Source organism: Tamandua tetradactyla, chromosome 22, assembly GCF_023851605.1.
Source record: "Tamandua tetradactyla isolate mTamTet1 chromosome 22, mTamTet1.pri, whole genome shotgun sequence".
NCBI classification, from domain to species: Eukaryota; Metazoa; Chordata; class Mammalia; order Pilosa; family Myrmecophagidae; genus Tamandua; species Tamandua tetradactyla.
Window position 1 is genome coordinate 4,173,713 of NC_135348.1, and position 27,586 is coordinate 4,201,298.

General features: G+C 34.6%; 1 protein-coding gene and 1 long non-coding RNA gene across 12 annotated transcripts in view; one reads left to right on the top strand and one right to left on the bottom strand.

Moving 5' to 3' along the window:
• The window catches only part of FSTL5 (follistatin like 5), an 875,733-nt gene that overhangs the window by 349,065 nt on the left and 499,082 nt on the right, over nt 1–27,586 (top strand). The window lies entirely within an intron of this gene.
• LOC143666189 (uncharacterized) overlaps nt 19,253–27,586 on the bottom strand; it is a 90,415-nt gene continuing 82,081 nt past the window's right edge. For 2 of the 3 annotated variants that reach the window (XR_013167451.1, XR_013167450.1), the window contains 2 exons: nt 24,719–24,774; nt 19,253–19,456 (listed from right to left, as the gene is read on the bottom strand). This is a non-coding gene — a long non-coding RNA (uncharacterized LOC143666189). The remainder of the gene's footprint in view (nt 19,457–24,718; nt 24,775–27,586) is intronic. The other variant, XR_013167452.1, reaches the window with a different exon arrangement.

A 27,586-nucleotide genomic window follows, 5' to 3' on the forward strand; every position in this document is an offset into this window, starting at 1 on the left:
CTTGGTATTTATTTCTCTGTTGAGCCTTATTTTTACGCAAACCTAGATGTTGTTTCTTTAGTACTTACATCTTCCTCTGTTCCACCACCTTCTCCAACGCAACCAAAATCATGCCCACTTTTATATTTACAAATAGGAAAAAATTTCATTGAACTGGGATTGCCTTTAATTTTCAGATGTCCATTTTACCAATCTACATGAGAAAGTTAAATATACCACTAAATTAACTGCAGTAATTATGATTAGTGTTTTTAATAGCACTGTGGAAAATTTCCTGTAAAGTAACTCAGGTGCTGAGTATTAAACCATATGCAAAGTAACTAGATGTTTTACCTTTTCTGTAAATTTCAACTGTAGTTATAGGGAAAAACAGTGTACTACTTTATCTTTTTCCTGCACCTCTCATACTTTTGGCACTGATATAATGAATAACTAGGAGCAGATTTCTGTGAGTTTGTGTGAATTTCTCATCTAGCTATAAATTCTATGACAAATGTGATTCAGTATTCTGATTGCAAACAAGCACACAGCCATTATATTAAAATAAATGAGTCTGTTTTATGCTCAAAGGAGAGGTTTGTTTTGTTCCCTTGTATTCCTTATGGGCCTGAATATATGATTTTCTTCAATTGTGAAATTTCAAGGGAATACAGTTTTACTTGAATATATCAGTTAGAAGAGTCTCCAAAGATACCCTATGGCTGTCTTACTCTATGTTTACATAGCCTACAGCATAAAACGCTACTAATAGTAATTTTTATATTTATTGCAATATAATTAATTTACCCCAAATAGCACAATTAGAGCTTAATTAGACTCAATATTACCACCTTGAGTCAGATTTCTGAGAACATTCTCAATCTTTGCTTCCAAACTGAAACTTAGTGGTAACAAGACTAGAGGAAACACAAAAAACACAAATAAACCTTCAACTACATGCTTCAAAAAATATTTAAAAGCTGGCTTAACCTATGCTGTTGTTTACATGTCAATTACAACCAGGTTTAGATTTAAGAAAATGACTTGGCTTATTATTTTTGTTTTTTGAGCATTATTAAATTAAAATGTTTTGGTAATATATTTGCATATATATTTATATGGCAAACATATATATGTATTTTATTTTAAATATGCTATCTATACTATATAGAACATATTGCATTTTGTGTATTATAGTTTATAAAAATCGTTTATTATGTAGCTTGTATAGTGTTTCTCTTAATCCCTTTATTTACATGAAAGGCAGCTACTGTTTTACACAACTCAATTATTTTTCATATTCCTTGTTTAGTTACATTCTCTTACTGAAGGAGCACATGCTTGTCTACAGTTTTGTGTTTTGGTTGGGATAAAAGCAGTAATCCCCAAGAATTGCAACTCCCCATCACCCTCTGTGAAAGCATGTCTTTTGATATCAGAAACCATTGCAGAATCATGTAACCCTTATTAATGATTGTGAATGCTCATAATCTAACCCCTGTGAAGAGGAATTATCATCTGTGAACTCCCAAGTAGTCCACAGTGGTCATGCAGAAAATAATGCCCTTTCTTTCACAAGCTGCCCAAATGCCAGACACTTGAGATTGTCTATGGAAGACTCATCCCATAGCAGAAGCCTCTTCTCAGGATTCAAGGCACCATTTTGAGTCATGGCTCCTCTCAAAGGGAAATTGAATTTGAGTCATCTTGTCCCTTTTTCATAAAGCAGATGGCAACTAACCAACACATACTGAATGACTCTCATCATTACCAGCCCTTCCTAGGACTCAATAAGCAGGAATTTTCCTTGCCTTCTTTTCCCCAACTCCTGAGAACTAAAGTATCCCGATATTTAACTTCAAAATATTACTTCAAAGAAATGTATACAGGTTATGATATGCATGTATAACTATGATTTTATGGTAGTTTTATTATTTGCTACCTGTTACATGGCCTTTTACTTTTTTCACGGGCAGGCACTGGGAATCGAACCTGGGTCTCTGGCATGGCAGGTGAGAACTCTGCCACTGAGCCACCATCACCTGCCCTAAATGGATTATTTCATTTAACCCACATCTTTAATCTGTCAAATAGAGATTATTACCTTCATTGCGTTGATGAGGAAAGAGAGTCTCTCAATTATAACTTTCCTAATGTTAATGAGCCAGGAGGTGATAGAATTTGAATAATCTTATCTAACTCCTGAATTCTAATGTTCTTTTCTGTCAGAATCTGTATAAACCAAGTGCGAAGACATAGAAACATTTTTAAAATAAGTTTTACTACACTTCCTTCCAGGGTTAAGAGGAGTAAATACTAACCCAAGATGAACTAACTTTGCCACATTGACAATGTCAGTATCATGTTACTCAAAGACAAAAAGCTACCAAAAATGGTATATGACCAAAGGAGAAAGAAACAAGTGGTTTTTATGAATTTTGTATTCCATACATTTTTCAGTTTAGGTTGGGGCTATTTTTATGCAGTTCACTTCAATAAATATAAGATACTTAAAAAAACAGGGCATCTAAAAAGTTTAAGACTTTCTGTTTTAAAAATGGAATGTACCATTTAAAAAAAACAGAAGCCACTTAACCAGTTTTCATGTTTATGATTGCGGTTTTCATTACAGCTTCCCTGAAAGTCCCTTATATTATTATATTAATATCTGAGTTGAAGAATGGATAAGCCACATGAAATAATTCCAGTGATTTCATAGCTGGCATTCTTTAAAGAAACATTTATTGAGACCAGTTTTTTCTCAAATAAGTCATAAGAATAGTATATAAATGATAAAAAATGTGATAAATAAACAATATAGGAAATTCTTAATTTTGTCTTTGTTTGTTCGTAAGTGATAGGATCCATGCAATTTTCCCTAGGACAAGGTAAATTTTATTTTCTTCAAATAAGGCATACTAGGCCCTTTAATATTTGGCAGTCTTTTTCCTTTTGAATTGGTATGTATAAATAAAAATACAAGTGTATAGTTTACATCTGCCTGTTTTGCCTTCCACACAGTGTATTCCATGAGTCTTTTGAAAGGCTGAGGGTCAATGGAATTAAACGCTTAATAAAATGGTAATCTATGGTGATTCTTAAATATATACTCATTATAGATGTGCCCAAGATGGCATAAAGTAACCAATTTCCAGTGCATTTTCTGATAATATGACTTTTACAAAGTGGTCAAACTGGCATGAAGAAGAAAATATCCTAGTAAAATCAAAGTATTGTTCATTTAAATCCAATTCAATGAAAATCATGTCTTCTGGTTTTGTGTGTGTGTGTGCCACAAACTGCATTGTTTTCCTTTATGTTACTTTCCTTGAGTACTTAAGATGGTTGTAAAATAAAATTAAATTAAATGTATCCATAGCTTATATAACTTTAAGAGAAGCCAGAGGTATAAATGCAATATTCAGATCAAAATGTACTTCTCAAATGATAGAGGGAATATATATGATTCTAATAATTGTTTTTCTGAGTTAGCATGAATTTTTTAGCTATTAGATATTTTAATAGTATTTATACTAACATCCAGAATGAAATTATGCCCAATATGGAGAAAAATATCTCCTAGTAAAATATGTAACAATTTAAAATTATATGCAGATATACTTATGTATATGTATATAACATATATGACATACAAAAAACAAACATACTTATATGTATGTACATGTATGTTATATATGTATGCAAACATACAACAGCTTATCATTAGGAAAGACACATTCAAACAGGTTTTTTCAGGTTGCTTTTGAGTATGTGCATCTGTGTTTTTGTGATTGCAGTAAATTGATTTACGTACCTAGGGAAACATGCTGAATTTTAATCCACAATTGTGGATGTGATCCCATCATAAATAGATTGTTGGAAGATGTTCTTTTAGGTAAGTTGTAGCTGACTCAGGATGGATCTTAGTTCTTTTACTGGAGGCTTCTAGAGATGAGCACCGCCAGAAAGCACTAGAAGCTAGAAGACTGAAGTCAGTGGAACTCAGATGAGAAAGGAAATACATCACCGGGTGATGGAAACGCCAAGGAATCAAGACTTGCAGGCAGTTAGCAGAAAAGGACACGGTCTTCAGGGAGAAAGCACCACCCAACTTGCTGGCATCTCTATTTTGTTCTTGACCTAGCTTTAAAACCATGAGCCAATAAATTACTATTGTTTAAGTCAACCCATAAAATGGTAGTTGTTTTAGAAACTGAGAAACAGCAATCAGACATTACTGAAGATCCTACTCTAGATTAGTCCAACAGTGGAATAATAGGTAACAACACAGATTCTATGAGAAAACTATCCCTATATATATGTTGTAGAAAATTTATTTTAAAAAGCATCTTCTATATTTCAGTACATTCCATGTGAAAAAGAGCTATGGAGTTTATGGAGTGTATGGAGTCCCAAATCCTGGCTCTCTCAGTTATTAACTAAATTATCTTGAGCAAGGTATTTAAGTTTTCTGAACTTTGATTTCCTCAAGTGTAATTATTGGGGATATAAATTTCTACAGTAGATCAGACTTCACTGGAATCATTTTTGCCCTTGGAGATATGTTTATATCTAACGCAGATCTCCAAGTTCATGTGCTTGTGTCTCTCCAAATTTATACAGATTTCTGACTTTGTATGTCTATGATCATCTTTGACCACGCTCATCTTTATAGACAGGTCGTAACTTCCCTTTCACAGGTTTACTCTTGAAGGTCTGCAGAGTAATGGACCAGGAAGTAGCTTTATGAGCTGCACCATCTGCCCCCTCTAATGTTTGGGCATCACTTCTTGTCATCTGGTGCTAGTCATCTCATGCTCCACAAACAGCTCAATGTTTTCATTGGCCCAGACACACAACTCTCCTCCACTGAGAAGAGTATTGCAGCCTCACTCTCTTTGCCCTGGGCAAGCACACACACACACACAGACACACACATCTTTTTCAACTGTGTTAGAAAACAATTTTCTCAATTTTGCTATGTCACCTTGAATGGTTTCTTTGATTAAATAAATAGGGTTATTTAAAAACATCCATAACACTACATAATAACACAATCATGAAATTTAATTTATCTTCCCTTCAGATATTGCAACCTTCATTCATTTATGCTGATCCTAAAACATGTTATTATTATTAATTAGGTGTACATATATTTTCTGTAAATGACTTACGTACGTGGTGATCGAGAAGAGTTACCTTTGCATGGGCATTAACTATGACAGTAGCAGTGATTTCAAGAAAGTAAAGATCACATTTCATGATCATTAAAAGATAAAAATCCTAGATGTGTATAGGGTGGATGTAAGGATTTTATTGGTGTTTTGCATCTTAAATGCTACCATTCTTTATTAGCAAATAAGGGAATAAGTAAAGAGAATAACAGAGGGAAAATGTTCAATAGAATTTTTTCTGTATGCTGTATGGTGGGGTCACATTTCATTCATTTTCTGTGTGGGTATCCCATTATTGTCGCACCATTTGTTGATTTTGGCGGGAGAGGGGACGTGCATGGGCCAGGAATGAAATCTGGGTCTCCTGCGTGGCAGGAGAATTCTTATTCTACCGCTGAACTTCCCTTGCACTCTCCCCGGTAGAAATTTTTAAGTGTGTATGTGCGTGTCCGTTTGGGTGGGTGGATTAGTGTTTTATGTGTTTAAAGGCAGTGATGAGACCTTTGAGATATCTTGAATTGCTCTGCAGCAGTGTCCACTGGCCATAGATACTACCCAGGAAAACCTACCACAGCTTTAGACATTTTTTTCTAAAATTTAAACTGCTGTGATATCATCAATGTCGTTGTGGGTATTTAAGAAATAATGTTCTATGTGAAGCGAAAGGAGTCAAATGGGTCAGACCTCCTGGAAGCTGAAATCTTATCCCTCCTGGATGTCCTAGGAGCAAGGAATTAGGAAATAGACTTATGCTGCTGGTGTTACCGGCCTCTCTTCTGAGGAAACATTCTGGTTTATTTCTCATTTTTTTCAGATGTAAAGGTGGGTGGACACTTGTTTCAACTCTGTTTTTCAATTTTAGTGCAGTATATTCACAACCACAACCACGCAAACCACCTGAAGTGTGCCATCACTGGCTCACAGTATGGGCGCGTGGTTGTGCATACATCCCATGAGCAATTTTAGAATATTTTCACTACTCTAGAGTAGAAATAGGAATAAAAAATGAAACCGAAACCCTCCCATCTTCCTTATCTGCCCCTACTTTTGGTCCATAGTATTGATGCAATATGTCTGTCTCTGTGATGAAAGGAAACCAAAGTATTATTGTGAACTATATAGTCCACAATTCTGCAATAGCTATGTTCTCCATTCTATTGTATTTTTTACAGCTGTAATGGTTCATGCAATAACCTGCATACATGGCTTTAAATAACTGCTTTCAATCAAATTCACCTACAATATATTATTAATATTTCTTATAATTCCAAGAGCAAGCTACCCCCAACCCTATCCATTCCCAAATATTTAAGTTCAGCCTCGTTAACGATTCTGTACGTGTTAAGCAACCTCTCCCCCTTCTTTGACTTCTATCTCTAGGTGCTCAATATTCTACATTTTTTCCTGTGCATGTCTTTATTTTATGACTCATCTTAACCATAGACTGGATAAAAGGAGTATCAGTCACAAGGTTTTTACAGCTACACATTTACAAGATAAAAGTTACATAGTTATACAATTATTATCAAAGATCAAAGCTACTGGGGTCGCCACTTCAGCAATTTCAGGTTTTTCCTTCTGGCAGTTCTAATATACTAGAAACTAAAAAGAAATACATATATATATATATATTCATGTATATACACATATGTATATATCTTTATGGTTCAGTAGTGATAATCATTTGTTGAATCCTAACTTCTCTGTTATAGCTCTTCTCTCTCATTGATCCTTCTCCAATTTTCACAGGTATTTGGGCAATGCCTATCCTAACTTTTTCATGCTGAAAAGGGGTGTTGGCACTGTGGGGTGCAGGGATGCAAACGGTTCATATTCTTGGAGACGCTGGTACCTGTGGGTTTCAAGGCCTATCTAGGATAGGAACAATCTGGGGATTTAAGTTTCTAAAATAAAATAAACTTAAGTAAAGCCTTTTAGACTCTTAAATAGAGCCTTTAGGATTTTCAGGAATATTGTTGGTTGGGGTGAGGCATCCCTAATTTGCAATATCAGCTGAAGCTTGCAAAGGAATAACCTCCAGAATGATCTCTCGACTCTATTTGAAATCTCCTAGCCATTGAATCTTACTTAGCTTCATTTCTTCCCCTGTTTTGGTCAAGAAGGTTTTCTCAATCCTATGATGCCAGGGCCGTGGGAGCCATGCCCCTCATTGCCAGGGAGACTTACATCCCTGGGAGTCATGCATGGAGAGGAGAGGATAGTAAATGTATTTGCAGAGTTTGGCTTAGAGAGGCCACATCCGAGCAGCAAAATCAGTTCTCTGGAGTGGCTCTTAGACATAATTATAAGAAGACTTAGTTATGCCATTACAAAAATGAGTTTAATAAAGGCAAGCCTGAAGATCAAGGGTTTGTCATATTAAATTGGGGGTCCCTAATACATGAGAGAATATTGGAAATTACCCAGTTACTACCAAAAGGAAGTTTAATAGTTCTAGACTTTTTATCAGGTCCCTGCAGAGGTTTTGTAAATACTTTTTTATTTTCTTCCCCAAATACCCTGGAATGTGTCAGGTTATTACATTAAATTATAAATAATAATTCATTCTCTTCTCTAGGCTCCATGTGTTAAGGATGTTTAAATAACCTGATCAGACATTTTAAATAGTGCGCTACAGAAAATTCAAATTTTGGGTAAAATAAATACCTCTATTCTGGTCTCTCACAGAAGTTGAGATATAAAATACAGGCACAATACAGATATAAAATACAGACCTTTACCCTTATAGTCTGCTTTACCTCAGACCTAACCAGAACAGCTTCATTCATATCTCTAATTGAAGTCTGATCTCTTTTTCAGCTACATTAACAATTGCTTTGTGGAATAATGCTGACTTTCAGAGCTGTAGACCTCTAACTCTGAGGTTTAGGTGTCATATGCACCCAAAGTTTCAAAGAAATACCAGGATATACACACAGAGCACAACATTTCAGAATTTAGAAATAACACAGCTCAGGAATAAATGTAGCTGCTATAAGAGCTTACAATCTATGTCCTAATTTTCTTATAAACATTTTCTAAATGAACCCATAGAATATTTGTCCTTTTGTTCCTGGCATGTTTCACTCAACATAACGTCCTCTAGGTTCATTTATCTCATTGCATATCTCATGGCTTCTTTCCTTTCTGTTGCCACACCGTATTTCTTCATATGTATACACCACAGTTTTCTTCTGCTCATCAGATGAAGGACCCTTTAACTAACTCCGTCCAATGGCAGTCATATAATACCGCCATAAACATTAGTTTCCAAATGTCTCATCATGTCCCTGTTTTCAGTTTTTCCAAGCATAGTCCTATTAATGAGATGCATAATCATTTGTTGACCTAATTTTAGCCTCCTGTAGATTTAGCACACTGCCCTTTGGAGGGGCTGCCCCTTTCTACATCCCTCCAGACATTGAATAGGTATAACTCTCTCTCTCTGTTTTCTCCGGCACTTGAATCTTTCTGTTTATTTACCTTTGGAAACTGCAGATTTTATTGAGGTATATTCATATATGATATATCCTATTTAAAGTATACAGTATCTCACTGTATCCTCACTTAGTTATGCAATCATCTTCAATCTCAATTTTAGAGAATTTTCATTGCTCCAAAAAAATGAATAGATAAACACACACATGCAAAAAAAAAAAAAAAACAACAAAATATCACATATCCTTTAGCCACTCTGATTATTTACCCCTAGTATTGGTGGGGTACTAGTAAGGTACTATTTTTAAATATAGCCCAAAGCAAACAATAGATAATTTTCTCCATATACCTCTCTATTAAAATTCCTTGCACAAGTGTCATACATTTGTAGTAGTTCATGAATGAACTTATTAGTATATGTAGGGTTAGAGAGATAAATAACTTCATAATTAAATGACTTTACACAACACTTTTCAGTCAAATTCACCTTCAATATGGCAGTATGATTTATAATCCCAAAAATGTACTACCATCACCTCTACCCATTTCCAAACATTTAAGTTCCACTTCATTAATAATTGTATGTATATTAGATAACCCTTGCCCCTTCTCTAACCTCTGTCTAACTCTAGGTCCCCTATATTCCACATTTTAAAACTCTGAGTTCATATTTTCTATGTGATTCATATTAATGAAATCATACAACACTGGTCCTTTTGTGTCTGGGTTATTTCCCTCAGCATTATGGCTCAAGTTTCACCCATATTGCCGCATGCTTCTGGACCTCATTCCTTCTTACTGCTGCATAATATTCCATTATATGTATATACCACATTTTTTATCCACTCATTTGTTGATTGACACTTGGATTATTCCATTTTTTGACAATGTAAATAATGCCATCATGAATATCGATGTGCAAATGTCTGTTCATGTCACTGCTTTCATATCTTCTAAGCATGTTAAAAGTAGTGAAATTGTAAGGTCATAGGGCAACTGGTCTTTTTTTTGCATGGACAGGCACTGGGAATTGAACTTGGGTCTCCTGTATAGCAGGCAAGAATTCTGTCTGCTGAGCTGCTGTGGCCCGCCCAGCAAGTGCTTTTATTGGAAATGCTTTTTTTGAAAAAATTTGTTGAATCTTGTCAAATGTTTTGCCAGTTTGAAACTGTTGTGTACCCTGAGAAAAGTCATGTACTTTAATTCTCATTCAGTATTTCTGGGTGCGATCTCTTTTATTGTTTCCATGCAGAGGTGACCCACTCAACTTTGGGTCGTAAGTTTTGATTAGATGGTTTCCATGGAGATGCATCTTTTCCCATTCAAGGTGAGTTTGCTTACTGGAGCCCTTTAAGAGGGAACCATTTTGGAAAAAGCTTTAGAACCAACAGAGCCCACACAGACAGAGACCTTTGGAGATGAAGAAGGAAAACACCCCTGGGAGAGTTTCATGAAGTAAGAAGTTGGGAGAAAAAGCTAGCGGACATCCCCATGTGCATTCCTAACTATGAGAAAAAACTTGGGCTTCACCAGCCCTTTCTTTGGAGTTAAGGTGTCTTTCTCTGAATACCTTTGTTTGGACATTTTCATGGCCTTAGAACTGAAAACTTCCAATTTAATACATTCCCTTTTTAAAAAGCCATTCCGTTTCTGGTATATTGCATTCTGGCAGCTTTAACAATCTAATTCAAATGCCTTTTCAACACCAATCGAGATGATCGTATGAGTTTTCTCTTTTGATTTGTTTGTGTGCTGTATGATATTGACTGATTTTCTTGTGTTGAACCATCTTTACATGCCTCGACTAAACCCCACTTGGTCATAGTGTATAATTATTTTAGCATGTGATTAGATTATGTTTGCGAGTATTTTGTTGAGAATTTTTCATCCATATTCATTAGGGAGATTGGCCTGTAGTTTTCCTTTGTTACAGGATCTTTATCAGGTTTTGCTATTAGAGTGATGGTAACATCACAAAATGAGTTAAGCAGTTTTCCTTTTTCTTTTATTTTTTGGAAGAGCATGAGTGGCATTAGTTCTTTGTGGAATATTGGTAAAATGTCCCATGAAGCTGTCTGGCACTGGGCTTTTCTTTGTAGGAAGGTTTTTGATGACTGGCGGAATCTCTAGTTTTGCTTGGTTTGTTGCGATCTTGTTATTTCTTCTTCAGTCGGAATAGGTAATTTGAGTGTTTCTAGGAAATTGTCCATTTCACCTAAGTTGTCTAGTGTGTTGGCATATGGTTATTCATAGCATCCCTTTATGATATTTTTCATTTCTTTGGAGTCTGTGGTAATGACCCCTCTCATTTCTGGTTTTGTTTATTTGTATCTTCTCTCTTTTTCACTTTGTCATCCAAGGGGAGGGTTTGCCAATCTTTTCAATCTTCTCAAAGAACTAACTGTTTTTTTGGCATGGGCAGGCACCAGGAATCGAAACCGAGTCTCTGGCATGGCAGGCGAGAATTCTGCCTGCTGAGCCACTGTGGCCCGCCCTCAAAGAACTAACTTTTAGTTTTATTGATTCTATTTTTTCTTTTTTTGGTTCTATAATTCATTTATTTCTGCTTTATTCTTTGTTATTTATTTTCCTCTACTTGCTATAGGGTTAGTTTGCTGTTCTTTCTCTATCGTGTTCAGTTGTTCAATTAGATCTTTGGTTTTAGCTCATTCTTCCTTTTAAATGTAGGCATTCAGAACTATAAATTTCCCTCTGAGCACCACCTTTGCTGCATCCCATAGCTTTTGATGTGTTGTATCTCATTTTCATTCATTTCCAGATATTTACTAATTTCTCATGAAATTTCTTCTTTGACCCACTGATTATTTGAAAGTGTGTTACTTTGGGCGGGCCACCGTGGCTCAGTGACAGAGTTCTCGCCTGCCGTGCTGGAGACCCGTATTTTATTCCCCATGCTTGACCATGTAAAAAAAAAAAAAAGTGGGTTGTTTAACCTTCAAGTATTTGTTTAGGTTCAAGTTTTTGTTGGTTGTTGAGTTCCAGTTTCATTTCATTATGATCAGAGAAAGTGCTTTAAAAATTTCAATCGTTTTAAATGTATTCAAACCTGCTTGCACCCCAGCATATGATCTAATCTAAAGTATGGTCCATGAGCACTTGAGAAAAATACATATGCTGGTGTTTTGGGATACAGTGATCTATATATGTCTGTTAGGCCTAATTCATATATCACATCATTTATAGTCACTATTTCTTTATTGATCCTCTGTCTGGTTGCTCTATTTGTAATAGAGATTGGTGAATTATAGTCTCACATTGTAATTTTAGAAACATCTATTGCTGTCATTAGTTTTGCCAATGTTTACCCCATCTTCTTTGGAGTGCCTTGATTTGGTGCATAAACATTTATGATTGTAATTTCTTCTAGGTGAATTGTCCATTTTATTAATATATAGTGACTATGCTGATTTGAAGCTGTACATACCCCAGAAAAGCCATGTCCTTTCAATTCTAATCTATGCTTGTAAGGGCAGACCTATTGTTTAGGGTACAAGCTTTGATTAGATTATTTCCGTGGAAATGTGATCCACCCAATTGTGGATGAGACCCTCTGATAAGGTTCTTCCCGTGGAGATATGACCTGTCCATTCCAGGTGGGTCTTAATCCACTCACTGGAGTCCTTTAAGAGGGAACCAATTTGGAAAACTTCAGAGCCAACACAGACACCCATTTGGAGATGCAGAAGGAAGAAAACCCCAGGGGAAGCTGTATGAAACCAGAAACCAAAGGACCAGCAGATGCCAGCCATGTGCGTGCCCAGGTCAACCTTTCTTGAGTCAAGCTCTCTTTCTTTAGATGCCTTAATTTGGACATTGTTATGGCCTTAGGACTGTAAATTGAAATTTAATAAATTCCCTTTATGAAAGACAAACTATTTCTAGAATATTGCATGCCCAGCAGCATTAACAAACATAAACGTGATATTCCTTATCTTTTATGACATCTTTGCATTAAAAGTCTATTTTGTCTGATATTGGTATATCTACCCTTATTTTTTTGTAGTTACAAATTGTGTGGAATATTTTTTATCCACCCTTTCACTTTCAACCTATTTGTATCCTTGATTCTAAGATGGGTCTCTTATAAACAACATATAGATGGATCATATTTTTTAATCCATCCTGTAAATCTGAATCCTTTAATTAGGGAACTTAATCCATTAGCATTCAATGTTATTACTATAAAGCAATTTTTGGTTCAACCATTTTATGCTTTGGTTTTTATTAGTCAGATCTATATTTTACCTCTCTCTCTTTTTATCCTTTAAAGTGACCCTAACTAATACTTCCGTTCTGTGCCGTCTTTCAGACTTGTCTCCCCTGTCTTTTTATTTTTCATCTAACAGAACTCCCTTTAGTATCTCTTGTAAGGCAGGTCTCTTGTTAACAAATTCTCTCAGCATTAGCTTGTCTGTCAAGTTGGTAATCTCAGCATCACTTTTGAAGGTGAACTTTGCTGAATAAAGAATTCTTGGCTGGCAATTTTTCTCTGTCAGAATCTTAAATATGTCATATCACTGCTCTCTTGTCTCCATGGTGCCTGTTGCATAGTCAGAACTTCGTCTTATGTGACTACCGTTGTATGTAGTGTGTTGCATTTCTCTTGCTGCTTTCAGGACTCTCTCCTTCTCTTCAGCATTTGACAGTCTGATTAGTACATGTCTTGGAGTGGGTTTATCTGGATTTATTCTATTTGGAGTTTGTTGAACATCTTTGGTTTGCATATTTACACCTTTTAGAGAGTTTGGGGAGATTTCCCCAATTATTTCCTCAAATAATCTTTCTAACCCATTACTCTTCTCTTATCCTTCTGGGACAGAAAAGATACTTACATATGTGCACTGCATGTTGCCCGTCATTTCCATGGGTGCTGATTCAAATTTTTCCACCTTTTCCACCATTTTTTCATAGGTGTGCTCAAATTCCATTGTCCTGTCCTTTAGATCATTTATTCTTTTTTCTGCCTCTTCAAATCTGCTGTTGTGTGTCTCTAGTATATTTTTAATTTGATCTACAGCTTATTTCATTTCTGTAAGGTCTGCCATTTTTTCCATTTATTCTTTCAAATTCTTCCTTCTAGTCTCCCAGTGTCTTCTTGATGTCCTTTATGTCTTTAGCCAATCCATTGAAATTGTTTAGGATGTTTGTATGTACATCTTTGATTACTTGTTTCAAAGTCTGTCCTATGGCTTTTTAATTTGGTCATTTGACTTGGCCATACATTCTTGCATTTTCAGAAGCTTTGTGATTTTCTGTTGATTTCTTGGCATTTGATAAGATTATTTTGAAAGTTGATTTCCCTTGGTCACTTAAGATTTTATAGTTTAAATCTTGGTCAAAGTGACCAAGATTTTGTGTGGAAAGTCTCCATTGGCACGTGGTTTGTCAGCAATTCCCAGCCAGACCAAAGCCAAGGCTTCCTGCAGTAGATGCAAGTGTATTTGAAAATCTGTTGAAATCTAGGCAGAAAAGCAGTTTGCCAGCATGCATTTTCCCTGTGTTCCCAGCAGCTGGCACTCTTGGTCTGCCTCTTCCCCTCAAGCCTGTCTCTCCTCAGCTGCTGAACAGGGCCCAGACCAGGTGAAAGTCTGGTCAGTGAGGCAGGTCCCTGTGTGCACTGAAAGCCACCAGCCCTGGGGGTGGGGGATGGGTGCTGTGCACCTCAGCAAAGAATCCACGTGTCACACAATGGGTCTGGTGACATGAACAGGTAGCAAAGATTTCTCTGATTGTTCCTTAAGCAGGAATGCTTATCCTATCCTGGCTATTAAATGTTACATACAAATATGCTATATATTAGATTAATTTCTTGAAAATTCATAACACATGCTAGCATTTTATAAGAGAATTCCTTAAAAATAGTTTATTCCAGTTAAAAATAGTTAATTCCAGTACTTAAAATCATAATGATGATGAAACTTCCTCTTGGTTTTGTTGCTATTTTTGTTTTGGAAATTCCGATTACAGAAAATGAAATTTAGATAGTTTTTGTTCAGAAGAAAAATGAAAGATTCAAACAGGGGAAATATAATTTCAAAAGTAGTTAACCTCTACCTCCAGTAACCAAGCTGAAATAATCCGAATATCAAGATACTAAAAATTATGGAATTGATGATCTTTTCATTGTTGCTATTGCATTTATAAAGGGCCTAATTATAAATGAAATCATTTTTGTGGATTATTCTTAGAAAAGTATAAATTTCTGATAAACAATAAGTCACTTAAGGATGCTAAATTGAAAATGTAACATTTGTAATACTGACAACTGTTACTTTTTTTCTTAAAACAAAACTTCAAGAAAAAATAAAGGTTTATGTGCTTTCAGATATGCTTTGGTTTATTTTTAAGCGAAAAATGGACCTTCGGTAACTTCATTACTTGCTTATATGCACATCCTTATCAGTTACATGAGCATAATTTCGATATCTCACTACAAATTGTTGTAGTGCTTGAGCTACTCGATGAAAAGTGCTTTGAAAGCATTCAACAAAAGTTAGAATTATCTTAAGAAATATTATCAATTTATTATTCTCTGAAAATAAAACTTGTGATTGAACATTGTACAAATAATTCATTTTTCCCCAATAATGGTGCTTTCTAAAATTTATATTCAAGCAAATATTTTGGAATTGAGTGATAAAATTAAATAATATAACTCTTATGACATTAAATATTTTTCGTTTCTCTCAATTTTATAGATTGTATGATTTTAAAGAGACAATACTGCCAAAAAGTTATTAAAATTTATTTGAAATAATATGAACTTCTGATACAGGCTTTTAAACATTAGACACCTGTTGTGCTGTGGGGATATAGAATTAAATCCACATATCAAATAACATTCGAGTGATGCAGACGAGCATTAACTTTTGCTTATAAAAAACATTTGTTTATTTTTAAATCAGGGACAAAAATAAAAGATAAAGGATCACATAATCTCCTAAATTGGTGTACTTGGCTGCCTGCTTGTATAGTGAAGTTGTGCTGGTAGTGGAGCAAAGAGTAAATTCTCAGGCTGTAATTCTACATTCCGCTTTGTCTAACGTGTATGACCTAAGCAAATACTCAGTTATCCAGTATTTCAGATCCCTTTCCTGTCAAATGCCAATAATACGCAATCTACTCTAAATTGCTGCTGATATGATTACAGGCTTTTAATATATGGTAAAATGTCACCAATTTCAACAGACACTTATATATGTATAAACTAAAGGACGTATAGAATGATTTAAAGTACACTTTAAAAAAAAAAATGTTGCTTGATTATAGAAAGTAATTTGAAGCTTACGCCAATGATAATTACATAAAGGGGCACAAATTTTATGTCCTTCTGCCCAGTCCACACATTTCTACACGGTGGACTGTATTTTTTGTTTGTTTGCTTTCGGCATGGGCAGGTTCCAGAAATTGAACTCAGGTCTCAGGCATGACAGGCAAGAATTCTGCCATGGAGCCACGGTTGCCCACCCAGTGGACTGATTTTAACTTCAAGTAAATTAGATAAAGATACCTCCAAAGGAAAACATTACAAATGCATAGCGATAAGTAAATAAAGGTCCATATTTTAAAATTAATGCACCCCACCACCACCACCCCCCAAAATAAACTAACACCCTAGCTAAAGATTGTTGCAAATGTGTCTTGATTTCTTTCTTTGGCTCCTAAGGCACAGTTTTCTAATATATCCAGTGGTGGTAAATATGTTTTCCTTTAACTTAGGACTCTTTCCTGCCTGGTAAATTAGATGAGTGATCAACCTCGATAATATCATTTGCAGTCACAAACGCAATTGTCTATTAAAGAATGAGATTGATTTTCCAGGGTGACTTGTAAACTGCATTGGAAGGCAGCTGCTAAGTGCTCTGGAGCCTGAAAAGATGTGCAACAGTCGTGTCTGTTTTAAGAGTGCATTACGTTCCTGTAGCAGGAGAAACAGCGCCATTAGAGAGAAACAACAGCCCGAGTTAAAGCAACATTTGAAGGGGAAAAAAAAATGCTTTTACACAGGTTTAGATATAGTTCGCCATCAATCATTATAATTTTATAGAGTACATTCATCTCCAAGTAAATAATAGTCAAATCCATTAGACTTCTCCCTCCTGCAATCTGCAGATCTGAATATTTAAACTCAGGAGAGAAATTGCGTACACTGGTTAAACTCCTAAGAATAGTATTGCCGTTGTTATTTCCTATGTTGTTTTTTAGATTCTTATCTTTAATGGTAAATCAAGCAACAACTTTCAGGTGATATCATCGCCTAATTCTTAATAACCGGTGAAAAGAATAAGAAGTAGCATAACAAAGTTTATCTGGACAATGCTACGACTATTCAGCCCTGTAAATGTGTATCCACAAAACGGGTAAGGGGGCTTCCAGAAAACTGGTACTATTCAGCAAATAATGAGACGTGTTGCAATATCCTAAACATTTAAGAAAGAAATATCAAACCACACTGAATAATTAAAACATTGAAACATGTATGGCAGAGCAAACACAATCAAGTTAGGAAATCTACACTGAGATCACTGAGATTCTTAAGGAATTAAGGAATTATTGAGAACACTAGTAATTCTGTGGGAGAATTCATCACAGAGCAAAGTCATCAAGGTCCCAAAGGATTGTCATGTTATATGACATGTGTCGATGCTTTAGTATAATGATATTTGAATAGATTGAACTTCAAAGTAAAGCAATTATTGGAAGAATTAATAAAATGGCTACTTGTAATTGCTTAGAGGAATAAGAAATACTATTAAGAAGCCACTGGATTTATTAACAATCAATAAGAGTAATTTGCTCATTGTTTTGCTTTGATAGAAAAATATTTTGCCAGAGAAGAAAATTAGAATAGTTTTAAGATTTTGGTGACATAAGCCATTGTTAAAGGAATGTATAATTTTTAAATGTAGCAATATTGAGTAGAGGTAAGTACAAAGTTAGACTTTAGAACAGATTTTATGGACTTGAAATAAAGAAGATGGTAATTATCAAATAGTATATTATTAAGTAGCACATTGACCGACCATAAAGAGATATGAAATGTATTTTAGGTGAGGATAATTTTATTTCAAATCGTTTATGATTCGATTAGTCACCTGAGAGAATGCTTACACTGGTATTCATTTTTGGAAGAGCGTGTTTGAGCTCTTAGCTGGTTCTTCATCAGTGTGGAAGTCAACGGTGTATATGAGCAGATGCCTGAAGCCAAGCAGGCAAACATGAGAGCAGGCTTGGTGAATTCATGGCTACAGGTTGGAATGAGCCTCTGACATTTAGAATGCAAACAGCTTTCCTGATTACACTCAAAAAAGGTTACATGCTGTACTTTCAAAATACAGTAATCACCATCACTTTTCAGTTCAAAGTTAGCCACCTGTTTTTGATTATTTTGTACTAGCTGTCAATTTGCAGTTATTTATATTGATGTCACAAGGTCCTGTCGCTCAGCTGGTGTCCTTCAGTTTCTCTCTGTAGAAACTCATTAACGTGTTCCCTGAAGCTCACTGTAAAGGCAGCCTGAAACCTTTTGGTGCCAACATATAAGCAACCCTGTAAGCCATGCAGTCAGGAATAGCCCTTCATTCTCACAAGGGGTATGCCAAAGCCTTATCAGCATCAAAGACAGTTATTGATAGGCAAGTAGCAGAGCAAACTCAATAAAGAATAAAATGTGATTTTATTCACTACACTTCCACTGCACTGGTGTCCTTTATACTCTTAAAATAACTCCCTTAAAGACTAAGGAACAGTAATGAATGCTACCTAATTAGGCATTTAATACTACCTCAGGTTTTTCTTAACAAACCTTATTTTTTCAGAAGTTTGAGGTTTACTGAAACGTTTCACACAAAGTACAGGGAGTTTCCCTATACCTGCCCGCACTTCAAATATAATTTCTCCAGTTATTAACATCTTGCTTTAATACTACCTGTGATTTTATATATTTATTTAGTTGGATTTTTTTTTTCCTGTCTCCCCTCACCTCAGTATAACCTCTGTGATAGTAGTAAATGGATCTTTTCTGTCTAACATTATATCAGCACTGTTTCCGTTTTCTAAAGCTGCCAAAATGCAATATACCAGCAGTGGGTAGCTTTTAACAATGGGAATTTATTCAGTTACAAGTTCCAATTCTGAGGACATGGAAATGTCCACGTTAAGACATCAATGAGAAGATATCGTCACTGAAGAAAGACCGATGGCTTCTGGGTTCCTTTGTCACGTGGGAAAGCACATAGTGGTGTCTGCTTGTCCTTCTCTCCACTATGTGCCTGGGCTTCTGTGGGTCCTTGCTGGTTTCTCCCGGGGTGATTCTCTCTAAGCTCTCTCTCTCTCTCTCTCTCTCTCTCTCTCTCTCTCCCTGTCTCTCTAAAGGACTCCGATAGAGGATGAAGACCCGTCTTGAATTGAGTGGGTCTTATCTCCATGGAAACAACATAATCAAAAGGTCCAACCGACAATAGGTCTAGCGCCACAAGAATAGATTAGAAGAACACAGTCTTCTCTGGGGTACAAAACAGATTCAGACAAGCTCAACCATCTTCCAGAAGGCTGCCCAATAAATATTTGTTGCGTAAATAAAAAGCATCACACATGTTCATCTTTGAGGCTTTTATCCCCATTATTATATAAGACTATTTTAGAATATGTTTTACATATACAAAATAAAACAGATGTTAAAGAATGATTTTAATATCTTTCACTTTCAAAATCTGTCCTGAGCTTCCAGAAGCGAAGGTCGAAGTATGTATTCAGTATCTTCGATTGACAGGCACACAGATGTCTCAAATTCAGGTGAGAACTGACTTGTATTTTTGCAGAAGCTGCACGTCCTCTTTTATGTCCTACGTGAAAGAACGGAAAAAAAAAAAGCACTGAATTATTCAAATCAGAAATAAAGGAAATTATCCCAGAATGTTAAAAATTCTCTTTCTATTTCCTTAAATATCACTTAATTATATCTTCTCCTTTAAATCCTTACTCTCACTCTTTATTTTAGCATCTGAAAAAAAATAGTTCCAGAAGTTCACAATATCTCAACTGTCTCTCCTCAACATCCTATTCTCCACACCACTGCCAGCGTATTTTTTAACAAGCAAATTTGGTTATGCAATAACCCTACTCAAAATAGCATCCTTGGTATTAGGAGATGTCAAGGAGATCATACAAGGGACGCCATGTCTGCTTCAACTCCTGTTGGACACCCCTTAGTCTCTCCTTGAAGGAAGATAAACTACTTGCAGTTCCAGATACCTGTCTTACTAGCATTCAACTCCATGCTTTTCTACTTGAACTTTATTCTATCTGAAATGATCATTTCTATTCACAAACACACCACCACATTACCCTGTTTTTTGTTTTTGTTTTATTTTTATTTACGTAGGCAGGCACCAGGAATCGAACCCGGGTCCTCTGGCATGGCAGGCAAGCGTTCTTGCCTGCTGAGCCACCGTGGCCCACCCACATTACCCTGTTCTATACCTCTTTTTTTTTTTTTTCTGGTTTTGTTTGCATGTCATCTATGAATTCTTTGCCTGCCCTTGCCTAGAGAGCTTGGTTAGCCGTCCCTTATCTGAAGGACACTCAAGCCTTTCAAATATATACCGTGCATAAAACTGTCATCACATTTATCACATTTTATTACAGTGATTTATTTATAGGTAGGAATTTTCTGATAACCCTTTTATCAGGTATGTTTCCTGGGACGTGGTAGTGAGGAGGCCTGACAATCATTTGGACAATGTCCCTTACTAAAATCCGAACCATTTAATAAGGTTAATAAGATCACAAGCCAATGCTTTTGTCAGCCTCTCTCTCTGTCTCTGTCATATGTAGGCAAAGTGATTCTAAACCTAAAAATAATTGCTTTTTGTTCTCATAATAGCATATTATATATATATATATATATACCATCATGTTATTTATTATTATGCTATTATTAAGTATATTACTTATACAATAGGAGCTACTGAATGAAATACATTATTTTAAGAGGCATTCTTAACATCTCTTATATTTCAAAACTAAATGATTGTAGAAATGTACATTAGAATTAAAAGCTCTGTAGAGTTCAACCATATGAGAATGAAATATAACTTTTTATTTGATTATGTTTTAATTTCAAATATAAAGTAATTTTATAAATTGGGAATTAAAATAAAGGTAACAGTTTTATGTTTACATCTTTAAATGAAACATATGTACTTCCTAATGAGACAGAGAGTAACTTTGGAAATTTAAGCCTCTTAAAATCATTTCCAAATTTAGCATTATGTCCTCATCAATGCCAGAAAAATGTATCCAGGTGATGAAAATGTCAGTATAAAACACAAGCTGATTATGGTTTATATTTTGTCCTACCAGGGACATAGCATGACATATATTTCAAAAGAAGAAAAAAAAAAGTTTAAATATCCAACCAAATGCCATTGCTTAAATTTCTGAAAATGACAAAAAATAGCCAAAACTGTTTCTTAATGCTCAAACATGAAAGTCTCAGTGTGACTCGTACAAGAGCATGCAAGAAGTATGATTTTCAAATATACTAAGTGCTGTTGCAATCCAGAGCTGAAAGGAACTCATGTCATCACGCCACATTTCCACTTAAAATAGCAATGCAGGATCTTAGAGTTACAGAAATGTTAATAAATGATCTACCCTGCTGGTGATTGAATCATGCCCCATACAAAGACATGTGTGAATCCCTAAACTCACCTTCCGTTCTCACGCCCCATCGTGTGAACTCATTTGTTAACATGATTTTCACAGAGCCTATTAATAGGAAGCCACGTTGACTCAGAGTTGGTTTTAATCAAGTATGACTGAAATCCTTATAGCCAAGGAAATTTGGATATAGTAGGAGAAGCCTGGTGATAAGCCAGAGGGGGAGTCAGAGGAAGCAAATGACCATGTGATAGAGGCAAAGATGGATAGCCAGCCAGCCATCACCATAATGCTTCAGGGAAAGCATGACCTGCTAACTTGACCTTGGACTCTTGCTTCCCAAACTGTGAGACAATAAATTTCTGTTTGTTAAGCCAACCAGTCTACAGTATTTGGTGTAGCATTCCTGGAATACTAAGACATACCTGAACCCCCTACAGTTTGAAAGTATTCTGGTCAAACAATTTGAGGAAATGCTGATTTAATTTTAATTCATGGGTAGGGGTAGAGGACTCCTACAAGATTTCTTGAAGTCCGTAATATCCTGAGGTCTGTGATGCCTCTTCTATGAGAGGCTCTAGAATGACTATTTCCCAAACATTTCATCAATAGACACTTTTAATTTAATTTTGTATTTTGAGAAAAAAGATGGGAGCATCTAAAGTTTGTAAAAGCTCCTTATCAAATCTGATTCTTTCATTTTATATATAGGAAGGCCCAGGTCTGGATACATTACATACCTTCTGTGGGTCATAAAATAAGTTAACAGTGAAACAAGAAAAGGAACTATTTCTTTCCATTCACAATCAAATATTCTACCCACTAAAAAATTGTGCCTGCAAACACAACTTCATTTTTCATTAAAATCTTTAATTTAAAGGAAGTAAAGTGAGTTTGGTCAAATTAAATGTTAAAAAAAAATAATCACTCTACTAAATGTTTTTTTTCCCCCAGCATCCTCCAATTTCAAGAATTGGAGGACGCTGGGGGGAAAAAAAAAACATTTAATAGAGTGATTATTAATTCTCATTATATACTCTGGTATTTGGAGTATGCATCATAACAAACAACAAAATTTCTAAAACTGGCAGCATGTTTATTTTCAAAATGCACCCTCTTTGAACGGCACTTACATTTGATTTTACATTTATATGATATATTATTGTGAAAACTTTCAAAACAACAAGGCAATTCTAGAATTCTAAGAGAGCTTTTCATTCTAGTCTTCATATCTCTAAAAAAAATGCATCTAATCCTAACCTTTCACTGTAATCATCTTAAGTACTGGTTTTGTCTTTGTGATCAAAACTTCAGAATGTATTTGTTCCTTGCAATGGATGCATACAATCATTTAAGGAAAATTGTCAGGATGTGTCTGAGATTTTGGCTCTGTGAATTGAAGATACTCTGTATACTATGGTATAAAGGCAGGTGGTAAAATGTGAATCCAAAACTGTATCCATTATGTTCATTTACTTTACCATTTAGAAAGCACAGATGTTAACTGTATAACAACAAGGTGGTTTTTACTGCAATCACCTGCTGTTAGGTCCCCTCCTGCACAGTAGCCAAATGGATTCTTGTTTCCTTCTCATTTACAAGGTGTTTGCTATTTGATGGTTCAAAACAAAATTGGAAAGTATTTTTCATTCATAGGAAATGCTTAAAACAAGATAATTTTGAAGAAAAATCTGTATAAATTTGAATTGTATACTGGCATAGTTAATTGTCTGCATGCATCACAGTGTGAGTCATGTTGATTTTCAGCTTAAATATCTAGTCTCTCTTGGTTTATCTTTTGATGTGCTATTGTCTAGACAGTATTACTTGTCTTCACTGACAATGCCGAAAAAAAATGACTTGATTCCTTTTACTTTAAGCTCTAAGCTACAAAATGAAACATTTCAAAATTTTCCTAATTTGTTGTCTAATTAAAATTAACATTTTTAACGTGCTTATGATCTTAAACACTAGAAGTTATATATATATATGAATATATAAACATAAAAATATTTTATATGCATACATAAAAACACATATGTTGTTTATCTATATTACAAGGACATTTTCATTAATGTACATATTTATTTTGGCCAGCATTTTCAAATCAAGGATATAATTAAAATTCACAGGAATATTATTTAAGAATCTAATAGATTTCGCTTCTACTCTCTCTCGTGTGACTACAGCTTTTTTAACTCTTATTCCACTTTTGTATCTTTGGAGAAATCTGTTTCTCGAGTATCCTAAATTCGGTTAAAAACTGTCTACTCCTAGAAGTTTATTCCTTTCAGCCTTGGCTCTTAACCTGACAACTGATCAAGAACTGGGCTTCAAGTTTTGCTTCTACTACCATAGGTTTTGACATGTACTTGTGCTTCCTGAAATTGACCTCTGCTCCCATGAAAGCCAAATTTCTGTTGGTTTCCCTTTCTCTGTCTATGCATATAATATTTATATAACACTCTAAAAGCTAATACACATAGCCATGAGTTTCATGACATTTAAAGTAAAAGTAGATAAAAATAAATACATCATTCAATCGTTCAATAAAAAAATGCATTGAGCATCAATTTACTAGACATAACTAAACCTTGTACTAGAAAGTTTAATGAAATTTAACAATAAGAAGTCACTCTAGTAGAAGAAATAATAGATTCTAAAGTTGTGAGATAATTTTTCTAAACAGCAATTTTGTAATTAAAATTACCTTCCTCTCAAATAAAACAAATTTATTTAATACACTTCATTTTGATAGGGTCCGAAAGACCCCTTGAAATATTTGTCTATGTCTTGATTTTCCTTTAATTAAACCTGTTTTCAAGACAAAGTTTTAACAAACAAACAAAAAATTGCAAATATATCCATTCCCTATTTGTAAAGGCTTATACTATTTTGTAAATTGCTCTTTGAAGTTCAATATTAAAAATTCTAGGAATAGTATTGTGTCAATTAAAAAATGCTAGGTGTAATAAACCAAAAATTGTGGTGTCTCAAATATGACAGATGTTTATTGACTGCTCACTAGACATAAAGGGATGATAGTTTTACTCCGAGTGGGGATGCAGAGACTTAGAATCTTTTCGGCTTATGATTTTAAGATCTTCAACCCATGAAGGAAATGAGCATTGAGAATCCATGGACAGACCTCACGGTCCAGGCTGGCAAGTATCACACGCACAGAACTTCTGCTCTTGTTCCATTGTCTAAATTTCTGTCATTCATCCGCACATCACTACCAGAAACATTGAGAAATATATGCGACTACGAACTCAGGAAGAAGAGAATGTGCTTTTGATGAAAAGTGATTCATCCTATGCCTCAATGACCATTTGAAAATTAAAATTAGCATGTTCATGTGTGTGCATGTACATGTAGTATTACACTATCTCTATTCCAGAATTTATCCTTAAAATATCCAGAGATTCCCCAGACGTTCTTACTGGCAATTTGAATTCTTATTTTTCCTCAATCTTCATCATTTTCATGAGTTTTCTATCTTGAAAATAAAGGGAAACAAATAATAAATCACTTTGTGTATTGATTGTCTTTTAATAATTAAAAATTATTTTTATAGATTACAAAATGTTGCTTTTAGTTGATAGTACTTGAAAAGGAAAATTCAGGTAAACACTTGTAAGTAGCTTGCTCCTCCAAATTATTGAGAACAACTTTTGGAAATCATCACTAGGCAAATATATTCTACTTTTAAAGCATCCCATAGAGTAAAAGAGAAAAGATATCAGTACTTTAAGGAAACTAAAGAATTGGTTCAATGTTCTTTAGAGAACATTGCTTTATAAGTTAAAAAAAAAGTACGTAAAGGACTTATTTTTATTGTATTATGACATAAAACAATTCCATGAATTTTAGACCTACAAATAATAACTTGAAAAAATGCTTACTCAAAAAATGTGAACCAAATTTTCCACTGGATCACTGTTATTGAAGAATATTAATTCATCATGTGTTACTCAACCAATTTCATTCGGTTATACTCCTTAATCTTAAATTTCAAGGGAGATTGCTATAGTTTAATGGTATTTTTAAATGATCAAAGCTGATTTTGGGTCCCACTCCATTGAATTAAAATTGGATTTTCTTTTCAAAATCCAAAATTTGCTTTGCTAAAATAAAGACACCATGTAATGAAATGGCTTAAAAATCACTTACTGTGTACCTGATCTATGTATTTTTGCTTGTAAGGGACACATCTTATGTCTGTATAAAAGTGCCCAAAGTGCATTTTAGTGATATTTGAAATCCACAAAGAGAGGAATAGAGACTGGTAGAGGGTAAAAAAAAAATAAAAAGAAGGTGAAAATTACGTTTGAGAAATCATAAGACATGTTTACGTTAATTATGTTAGTTATGCAAAATAAAATCTCAGTGACGTTTTCCTGTGGTATTGTTGTTCCAATTAGTGAAAGAATATTATAATTATAATAGTTGTGGTCCATACTTAACACTGGTTGTGTTGCACAGTCCTATGACTTTTTAAAATTTTTAATCAGTAGCATATATGCAAACTAGAGTTTCCTCTTTTAAACAGATTGAATATACATACTGGAGCTGATCACATTCATGATAGATTGCTGCCATCACCACTATATGTTACCAAATCTTTCCCATCATCCCACACAGAAATTCTGTACAAATTAAGTATTTTTCCTTTTCCCTAACACCAGCCCAGCCTCTGGTGACCAGCATTTTAGTTTCTGATTCTATGACTTTTTTTATTCTAATTATTTCATATCCTTGCAGTCATACAATATTTGTCTTTTCAGGCCAAACTCAGTTCATTGAACATGGTGTTTCAAAGTGTTTCTATATTGTTTATAAGAACATATTTCCATATTGTTTTATATATCAGAACTTTATTCCTTTTAATAACATCTAGACACAATATTTCATTGTGGCTATATACCATATTTTGCTTATCCATTCATCTGTTGGTGGACGCTAGGATTGCTTCTTTTGGCGATTATGATCAAAGCTACTGTAAACATCAGTGTGCAAATATCTGCTTGAGTCCCTGCTTTCAATTCTTTGGAGAATATATCTAGTAATGAGGTTTCCAGATTATAGCTTCATGAGGAACTGAGAAACTATCTCCCACAACAGCTCTACAATTTTAGACACCCACAAAATGAACGAGCGTTTTACTTGTTCACATCCACTTCAATATGTGGAATTTTTTATAATGACAGCCATTGTAGTGGGTGTGAAATGGTATCACATTGTGATTTTCATCTGCATTTCCCTAATGATGTTGAACATCTTTTCCTGTGCCTTTTCCATATTTGTATATTTTCTTTGGAAAAATGTCTACTAGGTCCATTGACCCCTTTTAAATTGGGTCATTCATCTTTTTTTGTTAACCTGAAGGATTTCTTTGTATATTCTGGATATTAAGTCCTTATCAGATATGTAGAGTCTAAATATTTTCATCCAATCTGTAGTTCCTTTTTACTTTCATGATGACATTCTCAGATATACAAGTTTTTCATTGTGATGCAATCCTATTTATCTATTTTTTTTTTATTTTCTTACTCATTCTTTTGTCTAAGAAGCCGTGGGCCAACACTATCCTGAAGATGTTTCCCTATGCTTTCTTCTAATAGTTTTACATTTTTCATTTTATATTTATATATTTGATCCATTTTGAATTCATTGTTATGCATGCTGTGTGTTGGATGTCCACCTTTATTCTTCAGTAGTTTGAAAGAATTTGAGCAGGATTGGTGTTAGTTCTTCTTGGAATGTTTGATAAAATTCACCAGTGAATCCATATGGTCCTGGGATTTTTTTCTTTGGATTTTTGATGATTGATTAAATCTCTTTACTTATTATTGGTCTGTTGAGATCTTCTATTTCTTCTTGTGTCAGTATAGATAGCTTATGTGTTTCTAAGAATTTGTTCATTTCATTTAGGTTATTCAATTTATTGGCATACAGTTGTTGATAGTATCCTTGTATTTCTTTCTATCATGATAATAGTGATATGCCACCCAACCCCACTTTCATTTCTGATTTTAGATATTTGCATCCTCTATCATTTTCTTTGTCAGTCTAGCTCAAGTTTGGTTGAGTTTATTGATCTTTTCATAGAATCAACATTTAGTACCATTGTTTCATGTTATTTAAAATCCTGATTGGATGATTACTGAAAATTAATTTGGGCTACCTGCATAAACTATTAGTTAGACTAGGATGGAAATAAGTGATAAGCAGATCTTGTTCAGGAGCAATGAAATTACTAAAGTTACAAAAAACAAGAACAAAAAATAATAGCTATCTCTGTTAACAAT